Source organism: Urtica dioica, chromosome 3, assembly GCF_054948205.1.
Source record: "Urtica dioica subsp. dioica isolate 48M chromosome 3, U.dioica_male_clone48M_v1_H2, whole genome shotgun sequence".
NCBI classification, from domain to species: Eukaryota; Viridiplantae; Streptophyta; class Magnoliopsida; order Rosales; family Urticaceae; genus Urtica; species Urtica dioica.
The window spans coordinates 16564289-16574629 of record NC_142758.1 but is presented as its reverse complement, the minus strand read 5'-3'; positions in this window follow the sequence as shown (position 1 = coordinate 16574629).

Here is a 10341-nt window from a genome sequence, read left to right as displayed (position 1 = left end):
AGATACGACGCGGGGCTGCGAGTGACCAAGTTGCGGCGAGGTCGGGGACGGGTTGCGGCAAGTCGGGGACGAGCTGCGGCAACATACATCGTGAAATAAATGAATAAGAATACTCACAAGTCAAAACCAAATGTCACAAACATGCTAAGAATAGTAAATTACATAAGTATTAACATAACACAAAGCATGTGAGCAAGAGCACCAACCAAAACCATAAATAAAAATTATTATTATTTATTACTCATAACATCATATATGAGATTTTCCAAACAAATACAAAATTCATACAAATACAAAAAATTTTCCCCTCTTTGTTTTTCTTATTTTTCGAAATTTAAACCTCTCTCTTTTATTATGGGAAAAAAAATGATGATGAAAGGAAAAAAAAAAAAAAGAAAAACATTAAACCTCCACTCCAATTCAGCACGAGCTTGGTTCCGTCCGGGAGCTCTGGGCAGAGCTTTTCCAAGTCTCCAAAGGCGGGGCTGCGACTTGATCGGTGGTGCCTCGCAGGGGGCTGTCGGATTTGGGGGGCTCGGAGTTCAACAGGGGACAAATGGTGGTGCCATGCAGGGGGCTGTCGGAGGAGACTCGGAGTTCAGCAGAGATGGTCACGGGCAGAGATGGTCGCGGACGGCGGGACGGGCCTGGTCGGAGAGAATGAGATTGAGAGAGAGAGGGTGAGACAAAGAGAGAGAGAGAGAGAGAGAGAGAGAGAGAGAGAGAGAGAGAGAGAGAGAGAGAGAGAGAGAGGCGTACCTTGGAGGACGGCGAGATTCACGTCGGAGAGGAGAGTGATAGGCCGAGTGGAGGCTGGTCGGCAGCGAGAGGGCCGAGGAGATGGCGAAGAGGAGGGATGGGTGCTGGTCACGGGCGGCGGGGCGGAGATGGTCGCGGACGTCGGGACGGGTTTGGTCGGAGAGAATGAGATTGAGAGAGAGAGGGTGAGATAGAAAGAGAAAGAGAGAGAGAGAGAGAGAGAGGCGTACCTTGGAGGACGGCGAGATTCACGGCAGAGGAGACGCAAGTCGCCGGAGATTCACGGCCGAGTGGAGGATGGTCGGAGAGAGAGAAAGAGTGAGATTGAGAGAGATAGTTTTGAAAACTCAGGTAAGGAAGAAGGACTCTCGGGTATTTATATTACCCTAAAACTATTGGGTGCGACATTGTCGCACCCAATACTCGTATTAGGTGCGACATGTCGCACCTAGTGTCGCACCGGATATGAAATCTGAAACCCAAAAAATTTCGGGGGAATATGGCTGACAATTTTAAATTTTAAAACTATTGGGTGCGACAACCGTCGCACCCATTGGTATTAGGTGCGACAAAGTCGCACCGAATGGCATTAGGTGCAACAAAAAAATAGTAGGTGCGACAGTGTCGCACCGGATACCACTAAACACCAGCGAAATTTTTAGTCATCTGGCGGAGTATCCGGTGCGACATGTCGCACCTAATATGAGCTTAGGTGCGACTTTTAGGTGCGACATGTCGCACCTAATACCCTTCCGCACCCAATATGTTAATTTGTAGTAGTGGTTTATAGTCCTTAAACAAACCTAACAACAAATGAATACACTACTACAAATGTTAGATTTCATAACGGATATTCCACAACGGAGCGTTGTCCCGTTGTGGAATCATGATGTTTCCACAACGGGTCAATAGTCCCGTTGTGGAATCCTGATGATTCCACAACGGGTTTATTGTCCTGTTGTGGAATCAACATGTTTCCACAACAGGAAAACTATCCCGTTGTGGAATTCTGATGATTCCACAACGGGAAAACTGTCACGTGCTGGAATTCAAAGAAAATTTAAGGTTTAAACAACAGGGTTGTGACCCGTTGTTTAATCTCGCTGCGGCCAAGGCATCATCTCACCGCGGCCAAACTTTTCCACAACGGTACAATAACCTGTTGTAAAAATTTCGACGCGACCAAGGCTTATGCTTGCCGCGGCGAAATATCGTAAAAATTTTAGGTTTTCACTATAAAAGCCTCATTTCGGTTTCTTTCTTCATTTTTTTCACTTCCTCTCACCTCAAACCTTCATTTCGGCCGTTTCTGTGCAATTTCCTCTCCTAAACCTACCTTGAAACTTCACAGCCTTCTCGCCGACGCCAAACCTCGTCGCGCCTCCTCGCCGAAGCCAGTTCTCACCGCCATCTCTTTCTCTCTCTCGGTCTAGCCTCCCCTTCTCCTTCTCCCACCGAATTTAAGGTATGTTTGTAACTTAATTTCATATCAAAATCTTAAATGTCATGAATGTTTTATGTGATTTATAAACTAATTTAGGATTTTGGTTGTAATTTATGGTATTGGATTGTAGATTTGGCCGAAATTAGGGTTTTGTGTTTTGGGTTTTATTTTGTAGTTTATGATTTTGGGTATAATATTATTTTTAGGTTGAAAATATGTTGTATTTTGATATTGTGGTTAAATTTATTTCGGATTTGAGTTTGAATTGTGTTTATGATGAGTTTTATGCTTATTTTATTTGAATATAATGTGTTTAGTGTTGAATTATGATATTTAGTGTTGAATTGAGTTTAATTTTGTGTTGAAAATGATTTATTGTTTGAAAATGTTGTTGAATTTGAGTTTAGATTCATTTGTTCAATTAGAAAATGGGCCGATCAAAAACCATTGTCGGTCACAAAGAAGTCGCCCCTATAGCTCTTCTAGGCCCCCCACTAAACAAAATAAGAGGCCTCGTCAATTCGAACCCGAACCCGAAGTGAACTATAATAGTCGGATATTCACTAGTAAGGATGCGGAAGATCGATATGACATCCTCGTTCAACGAATTCTGATCTTTGAACGAGGGTTGAAGGTGAGCCCAAGCACGCCTATAGGGGTCAAATCCACAACACCAACGAAGGTTTCTCGTGGAGAAAATTTTGGGCCACACTCGAGCACAAAGAAAATGTCACTCTCATATACGAATTCTATGCAAACTTACTAGATCAAGTGGATGATGTGGTGACTATTCGCGGTGTATAGGTCGGCTGTAGTATCGAAGCGCCATCAACGCGTTGCTAGGAACTCCGGACATCGATTTCGAGAATGAGGGTTACCGACAATGGTTGAGAGATCCTAACCTCGATGAAATGTTGAATTTGTTGACTACTCCTAGAGAGAATTGGGTCATGGACAGAGGAGTCAGAAAGCTTCTCCGTAAATCGTTGATGAGGTTAAACTTTTCTTCTTTTGTGTGTGTATTATTGTATATTGCGTGTTTTAAATATAACGGTGTTTATTTTGTGATCTATTGCGTGTTTTAAATACAACGGTGTTTATTTTACAGGCTCGCAAAAACATGGATTTATTTCATTTTCTCTCGTCTCTTTTTGATAAAGACTTCACCCGTCTCGACGAGGAACATGTCCATCTTCTGTTTTGTGTCATTCGCGGAAAAACCATCAACGTCGGTCGATTCATCTACAATTGGATGAAGAGAATCAATTACAAGAATATCACAAATGGGTTGTCGTATCCATCAATCATCTACGGCTTGTGTCTGAATGCCGGTGTTGGAGGCTCAAAATACGACACAACCAAGAAGTGTGCGGTGCCTATTAATGACAAGATGATCAAGAGATACATAGTAAAAGAGCCGAAAGAGGACGACGAGGATAAAGAAGAGGAGGACGAACCGTCACTCAACGAGCCACTGTTGTGCTTACAACCACCTCCGGGGTATGATCCCATGACCCAAGACTACATTGCTCGGTGTAACCATGATCTCGTCGGCGGGTATGGTGCCGCGACTTTCGAGGGATTAAACGAGCTCATAGATCGGTGGCACCTCCTCAATACCCGTGACCACCACCATTACAACCACCTGGGAATAACAACGACGACAACAAGTAAACCTTTTTTTAATGTGTTTTTTGAACCCTTTTAAGTTTAATATTTGTTTTCAAGTTTTTTATATGTGTGAGACTTACATATTTATATTTTTATGTGTTTTATGAGATTGTTTGATACTCGTTTCAATTTTTATTTTGTGTTTGAGACTTCTTATGGTTATTTGAATTAGTGTTTGATTGAGTATTATGGATTATTGAGTATTTGAAATATATGTATTGATAGTGTTTGATGTTATTTAAGAAAACAGGATACTTAGGGTATTTGTAAGTAAAATCACTCAGAAATCAGTACTTCTCGCCGCGGCCACGTATATATTTGGTCGCGGAAAAACTATTTGGCCGCGGCCAAGTATATACTTGGCCACGGCGAGATGAGTTCCATAAATATGTTGACTTTGGAACTCATTTCGCCGCGGTCACGTATATTGTTGGCCGCGACCATGTATACTGCTGGCCGCGGCCATGTGCATTGTTGGCCGTGGCGAAATATGTTCCAGATTAGTGTTTATCAATAACATATACACAAAAAAATAACCTTACAAAATATATATCATAAAAGAAAACATGAATGTGTTGTCGCACAAAATAGAACAACGATTAAAAACTACGAGCGGTTCGATCCAAGGCCGGACCAAGTGATCGCACCTGAGCCAAAAATGTGAACTCGAAGGCCGAGTTGCACCCCCAGACCCTGAAGTGTGTATTGGAGGGTGTGACTGTTGGAATTGATCTAGGGTTTAAGAAAAAGATTAAACGCTTCGGGAAGCGGCGGAATTTTAAAAAATTTCTTTTCAAGTAAAAACAGTTTTTACTAACCTAGACAAAGAAGCAAGTACATGTAATTAAAAATCAATATGAGCTAAGAGTTTACTAACCTTTCTTGAAGCTTGAACTTTGAAGAAGCTTTCGGAAAGTTTGCAACGCTCGTCTCCCCTCGCAGCACGTCTCTCTTCCTTTCCTCGGCACCTCGAGCAACCACGAAAGTTTCTATCACTAAATCACTCGAAAAGAAGGAATTAGTGAGTGGGCACTTTTAAACACTACGACTTAAGAACGAGTCTCAAAGTCGTAGAGATAAAGACTAGGTCGAGTGAGGACCTAGGTGCCAAGACAAGAAAAATTGAAAATATAAACTAGAGAGAGAGAGAGGAAGGGGCGGCCAAGTCTAGAGAGAGAAGCTCTCAATCTCTAAAACTTTGGATGAATGAAAAGTGAGGAATGAGGCTCCTATTTATAGGAGAGGTCTCACCTTCAATAAGGTAGTTTCCTCTTCTATAGAATATCACATATTCATGGGCCAATTTCCCTTTTCCTTCAAAGAGACACACGGCCAAGACTAAGCAAGTAAGTCCTTGGATTTGTTTCCTCTTTTATTTGCTTCTCTCTTGACTCTTTTGGGCGCCTACCTTGCTTTCCCCTTAGGGGAAATTTGTTTCCTCTTTTTCTTTTGGCAAGTATCTTCATACATTCATGCACAAAATATTCTCTCTTTCCTTGGGTGTGTTGGGCGCCTATCCCTATTCTAGAAAGGCCTTCTAGAAGCTTTTTCACTTGTTCATGACAATATGAAAAAGGCCCATTAAGAATTTTCATTAAAATTCTCATGAAATGAAATTAATCCACAAGGCCCAATTAATCATATTATGGCCGAGTGACATTAAGTCATCAAATGAACTTGTCAAAATTTATTGACATCCATTTCATCCTTATGTCTCAAAAGACAAAAATACCCTTTCGACAATTTTCGTTCTTGTTTTGACTTAGCTTCCAGTTTAACAATTCCTATCGATGTGATTCGTGACAGTGACCTCATGGACCCAAATGAACAAAGTTTGAGCTAAACACTTGGACTCAAAAGTTCACAAACCTTTTCCAAGTTTAGCTTAATGCCAACTGACTCCACTAAAGAGCTGACACTGAAAATCTCTCGGTTCAAATGAATTTATTTTCTACTCAAGAATTCGACCTAATTATGATGAGCGGATCCACTGAATATTATCTATGTTTACCCTTCATGAATGTCATCAGCTAGTCGGGATTTACTAAATTACCATTTTGCCCTTCTAGCTGTTATTTCCTCAACTCCTTTGTCGCTTGTGAATAAGTTAGAAACAATGTATTGACGAGGAGCTAACAAGTCACATTGTTTCATCCAAAAGAGTCAGGACTCAATTTGGACACTGGCCAGTTCATTTATTCACACTCCAAGGAACAAAGCATGAGGTGACATACATTGCATTTCAGCAATCTTGTACATGAATTCCATATCTATGAGAACTTCACAAAGTTACTCATGACAGACTCAAAACTTAGTACTTCACCAATAGGCCTTGTTCGGAATCACATAGTGAGTCCGAACTTTGACTTTCTCAAATGAGAATACTAAGGTGTGAAATGGCATGTCTCATTTCAGGATTAAGGTAAGCATGATGCAATTCATACATAGTGACTTCGAGACATAAGAGGTTAAATGGTTTGTTCTTATCTTGTCTCTAGAAGTGCACTGGTCAATTCAGTACCTTCGGAAGATACCTAGAAGAACTATAGAGTCTCCAACTCTCAATGCCTCATAAGAACAAACCATTTAACCTCTTATGTCTCGAAGTCACTACGTATGAATTGCATCGTGCTTACCTTAATCCTGAAATGAGACATGTCATTTGACACCTTAGTATTCTCATTTGAGAAAGTCAGAGTTCGGACTCACTATGTGATTCCGAACAAGGCCTATTGGTGAAATACTAAGTTGTGAGAATGTCATGAGTAACTTTGTGAAGATCGCATAGATATGGAATTCATGTACAAGATTGCTGAAATGCAATGTATATCACCTCATGCTTTGTTTCTTGGAGTGTGAATAAATGAACTGGCAAGTGTCCAAATTGAGTCTTGACTCTTTTGGATGAAACAATGTGACTTGTTAGCTCCTCGTCAATACATTGTTTCTAACTTATTCACAAGCGACAAAGGAGTTGAGGAAATAACAGCTAGAAGGGTAAAATGGTAATTTTGTAAATCCCGACTAGCTGATGATATTCATGAAGGGTAAACACTGATAATATTTTGTGGATCCGCTCATCATAATTAGGTTGAATTCTTGAGTAGAAAATAAATTTATTTGAACCGAGAGATTTTCAGTGTCAACTCTTTAGTGGAGTCAGTTGACATTAAGCTAAACTTGGAAAAGGTTTGTGAACTTTTGAGTCCAAGTATTTTAGCTAAAGCTTTGTTCATTTGGATCCATGAGGTCACTGTCATGAATCACATCGAATAGGAATAGTTAAACTGGAAGCTAAGTCAAAACAAGAACGAAAATTGTCAAAAGGGTATTTTTGTCTTTTGAGACATAGCATGAAATGAATGTCAATAAATTTTTTGACAAGGTCATTTGATGACTTGATAATACTCGGCCATGACTTGATCATTGGGCCTTGTGGATTAATTTCATTTCATAAGAGTTTTATTGAAAATTTTTAATGGGCCTTTTTCATGTTGTCATGAACAAATGAAGAAGCTTCTAGAAGCCTTTTCTAGGTTGTTATGGGCGCCCAAATACCTTAGAGAAAGAGAGTTCCTTTTGTGCATTAATGTATGAAGATATTTGCCAAAAGAAAAAGAGGAAACAAATTTCCTATACAAGGTAATAGGAATTTCGGCCAAATGGGTCAAGAGAGAAGCAAATAAAAGAGGAAACAAATCCAAGGACTTGCTTGGCAAGTCTTGGCCGTGTGACTCTATGAAGGAAAAGGGAAATTAGCTCATGAATATATGATATTCTATAGAAGAGGAAACTACCTTATTGAAGGTAAGACCTCTCCTATAAATAGGAGCCTCATTCCACACATTTCATTCATTCCATGTTTTAGAGATTTGAGAGACTCTCTCTCTAGAACTTTGGCCGATCCTCTCTCTCTCTCTCTCTCTCTCTCTCTCTCTCTCTCTCTCTCTCTCTCTCTCTCTCTCTCTCTCTTCATTTTCGATTTCTTTGTTTTGGCACCTAGGTCCTCATTTGACCTAGTGTTTAGCTCTGCGACTTCAAGACTCGTTCTTAAGTTGTAGTGTTTAAAAGTGCCCACTCACTGATTCCTTTTATTTCGAGGGATTTAGTGATAGAAACTATCGTGGTTGCTCGAGGTGACGAGGAAAGAAAGAGAGACGTGCTGCGAGGAGACGAGCGTTGCAACTTTCCAAAAGCTTCTCAAAGTTCAAGCTTCAAGAAAGGTTAGTAAACTTCTATGCTCATATTAAGTTTTTATTTATATGTACTTGCTCTTTGTCTAGGTTAGTAAAAACCGTTTTTACTTGTAAAAGAAAATTTTTAAAATTCCGCCGCTTACCGAAGCGTTAATTATTTTCTTAAACCCTAGATCGATTCCAACAAATGGTATCAGAGCTATGGTCAAAGATTAGCATGTACATGTATTTAAAAATATGAGCTTGAAAATCGTTTTCGAAAGTTTACTAATTTTGTGACAAGTTAGAATTGTTATCTTAGATTTTTTTTAATTTATTGCTCTTGCCTTTAAATTAAAAATCATGTTGATTTTCTATGAGTTTGGGATGATATTAAAACACATTAGAATCAGTTCTAGAAGTTTTTAATTTTTTATATTGAAAAACGTGTTTTAAAGGTTTGAGAAATTTCGAGTAAAATTTTGTGACTAGTTTACTTGTCTTACTAGTTTCTTATTTTTAGTTGAATCGTTTTATGCTTGTTGTTATTTCTTTTATGCCTTGTTATTACCTTGCTAATAAAACACAAATAAAAGCTTTAACAACCTTCATAAAACGTTCTGTTACACTCGATTCTTTTTCGCACCTAAAAAGGACCAAGCTTTAATTATTTCTTTTTCTTCGAGCTGGAGTAAACCCGCAGTAAAAGTGGCATAACTCTCTGTTCAGAAATCTAAATTTAATGATTCTTCCATAAAATTCTAGCTGTGTCTGTCCTCTTTCCAATGCCACCGGTTTCAGGTTAAAAGGACATCGGCGCATCCAGTTATGGCGATTTTACTCCGAGGTGCGCGGCTGTTCTGAAACTCCAGTTTTTTAGAATTCCGGATTTTCAGCCCCACTACCATGAGTTATAGAACTCTAATGAGAAAAATTTCTTGAGCAAAAATGTTTTTCATAAGATTATAAACATGATGTGTAAGATTAAAATGTTTTGATTTTTGAAAGTTTAATCGAAATTGAATTTTTACAAAACTAGTTTGAATTTTGAAAAACCGTTTTCACTTTCAAACTTGAAATATTTTGTCATCCAAATCAAATAAATTTTCAAAATGTTTTCAAAACTATATCTATATCACATATGTTCAAAATCTATATGCTCTTGAAAATTTGAGTGGGAGGTCTCCTTGTAGACAAGCCGGAAAATAAAAAGATGTGTAATCTCAAACTTTCAAGTGTTCGAGTGAGTTGAAGTTCACACTTCCCTCACGCACTTTCCCGAAATAGAAAATAGGAAAAGATCGAGTATGTACCTTGTGCCTTTATGCACTAACACTGCTCTGAACATGTCGATCTAGGATTCTCTTCTAGTTGTCCGCTCGCTCTGTCGCTCTCTAACTAGGAAATCCGTTTCTGAACTTATAAGAGTCGATGAACCAAATCCAAAAACTAAGTGGGAGGGTTATATTTGTTGTTTGTAACCCACGATCCCCAACACTAATGAAAAAAGCAATTAACGTGGGACTAAGAGCCGCTCTTGCGACCCTCACTTAAATGGGAGTACTCCAAGGCGTTTTTGCTTCGATCATTGCTCAATGAGCTGCGTCCGAGAGTGAGACGATGATGGCAAGGCCTCCCCTTGGGGGATTGTTTTTCAAAGTTGACCTTTTGGACTAAGTGGTTGGTTCCACACTTAGGCTCAATCTCTAGTAATCCTCCCTTGAGGCTCTGCGAAAGGATGTGAGTGATCAAACCAATTTACAAGGTGGCTAGTCAAAATTGGTGTATTGACATATTGGCTAAGCATTAATGATGTGTCATTTACTTATAAATGGAGATTTTTTGCAGCCTTCTCTTGAGGGAGTAAATTATCGTTTGGTTTATAACACCTTTGGATTTTATAAAAGTCTTAATAAAACTTAAATCCTAAAGCAAAGACTAATCATAAACGTGTTTCAACTTATATAAGCAACATGTCTAGCAAACTTCTCTCGTTCATTCTTTCCTCGAATAAACTCGAAGGTGACAATTACGTCGACTGGAAACGTAACCTCGACATAGTCCTTACCGTCGACAAGCACAAATGGGTTCTCACCACCCCCTGTCCTCAAACGAATGAAGATTCAACGCAAGAGGAAAAAGACGCCCTGGCGGCCTGGCTTCGATCCGATGAGATTGCGAGGTGCTATATTCTGGCATCGATGAACAATGTGTTGCAACAACAACATCGTGATTACGAAACTGCCACCGATATGCTCTACAATCTCCATGAGATGTTTGGAGGGCAAGGAC